Source organism: Marmota marmota, unplaced genomic scaffold, assembly GCF_001458135.2.
Source record: "Marmota marmota marmota unplaced genomic scaffold, marMar, whole genome shotgun sequence".
NCBI classification, from domain to species: Eukaryota; Metazoa; Chordata; class Mammalia; order Rodentia; family Sciuridae; genus Marmota; species Marmota marmota.
In genome coordinates, this window is record NW_026000240.1 from 13,335,681 (window position 1) to 13,337,990 (window position 2,310).

Consider the following 2,310-nt stretch of genomic DNA (forward strand, 5'->3'; position numbering starts at 1 on the left):
TAAAAAGAAAAACAGATTTTAAAATGACCACTTATTGTTTAATTATTTACTAATTGTTAGTGTACTCAGTGTGGAAAAGACTAAAGATTGCATACTCTCCATTCACACTTGTACATATAGGCAGCAATATTATTAGAAGCATTTGGAAACAAAAGAAAAAGAAACCAACAGCTTAGCTAATCAAATGCTGCTTGGGTCTGATAGTAGTTTGGCCAAGTCAGATGGAGACTATGAGCAAAGTGAGGATTATTTCTTACACTGATAAAACTGACTGGAACTGATACTATCCTGCTTATATCCATCCAGAACATCACTACTTTGGTATAGTATAAGTTCATAACATTTTGGTGGCTAGAAAGAAGTTCTTATTTCTGTCAGCAGGACCGAAACACATCACTCAGTAAAAGACTATTAATGACTTGAACTGTTCTACAGTTTGCCTGAGAATTCAGAGTTCTGTTTAGAGGAAGTTTAGGAAAGCGGGGGAGAAAAAAAAAGGAACCATTTGAAAATATGTCACCAGCAAAATTTTTCATTATCTAGTTATATAAAATAAGATTCTTGTGTTAACTTCAGCATTGGGAAACTCAGTCCATTATCATCCACCTTGGTTCTAAGGTGTTGGGCCGCTAACTGGTTAAAGCCAGTATTAAGGGTTAGGAGTATCGTTGTTTTGGGGGTTCCAGATCTAGCGACTGCCTGGAGGTTTCAAGAGAAAGGAAGTACATCTGTAACCAAGCCGATAAGTTTTATTACTGTGCTTTGCATACAGTAGATTCTCTGAAGTACTTGTTGCATTGAAATCACTGTTAAAGGTGGCAGTCTGCCCTGTGCCTGCCTTGCTGGGTACAGCTGGGTCCCCTGGCTGGCTGTGTCCTACACTACTCAGTTAATAGAAACACAAACTTGGAATTGTGCCCCACCCCAGCTCTGGAGCACAGCAAGGTGAACAACATGCTGCTGTTGCCTCAACTCAGAGACAGCAGCTGTGCTTCGCCTCAAGCAAAGCAAATCCTGCATCTTTACTAGAGTGGCAGTGGTTGTTCACAGAATTCACCACAGAATTCCTTCAGACACCAAGCTCTCCTAGTACACTCATGGTTATTTCATTTACCTAGGACTTTTCAGGAACTTCTGTGTTGTTTAAAGCAAGATATAGCTGTACTGATGTCTCAGTGAATCGCCTGTTCGAGCACTTACAGGGCTTCCACACAGCTATTTATTTCGCCCTAGTTGACCCTGTTTGCTATATTGGCACGAAACAGGCAACTGTGGCAGATGTTCTTTCATTTAGTTATAACTTTAAACCAGTGATTCCCAATCTTTTCCAAGTTAAGACACCTTACCATTGCTTATTTGATTTTATGAAACCTGTTCCTTTTTTTCTCCCTAAAAGAAACAAAAGCTTTATGACATATTTATTTTTTTAATAAAACTAAGCAAAAATAAAAGTATGGTAATTCTTTAAAAACTTGTTGTTTTGTTTCCATTTACTATGCCTGAATTCACCACATAGTTGGTGATCTGTGAATGCTGGCTGGCTGGCTGTTGGGTGGTATGAACAGATGTGTGATTGAATGACTGAACAGACCTATCAGAACATGCTGACTGCCCCGGAAATCCACAGAAAGTACATTAATATCAGCAAACAGCATGAGAAAAACGTGAGCCATTGTCCCCTTCAATTCTGTGAAGAAAATATAAAAAGGAATTGTGGACTCTTTGGATTTCAGCAACTTAAGGTCATCTCACTGGTATATGGGAGCCCCTCTGGTAGGACTTTACCCTTCACCATAATGCTTAGAGTTTTGCAATAGCACTGTATATTCTAAATGAGAACAACTCTAAAGTTTGAAATGATTATAAGCATTTAAAACATACTAAAAGGTATTTGGTAACTTCTACCAGCACGACTATAATTTACATCATTTTAAGAAAGCTGGAATTTATTGTTCATTTAAACTTTGGCTAAGATTCTAGGAAGCTGGACACAGTGGCACCCCTATAATCTCAGTTGCTTGGGAAGCTGAAGCAGGAGGCTCACTTGAACTAGTTTAAGAACAGCTTGGGCAACATAGTGAGACCCTGTTTAAAAAAAAGTTTCTAGGAAGAAAAGCCTGAATTCCTTGAGATAAGACAGACCAGTGTTACAGTTCTGTAGTTAAGATTCTTTTGTGTCTTAGAATTAAATATTGGGTGCCTTAGGATTAATAATCTAAAACCTGATTGTGTTTTCCGTTACCTGTTTGGTTAAGTAAATGATTATTTAATGATAAAAATAAGCATTAGATTCTGAAATAAGAGGAATCT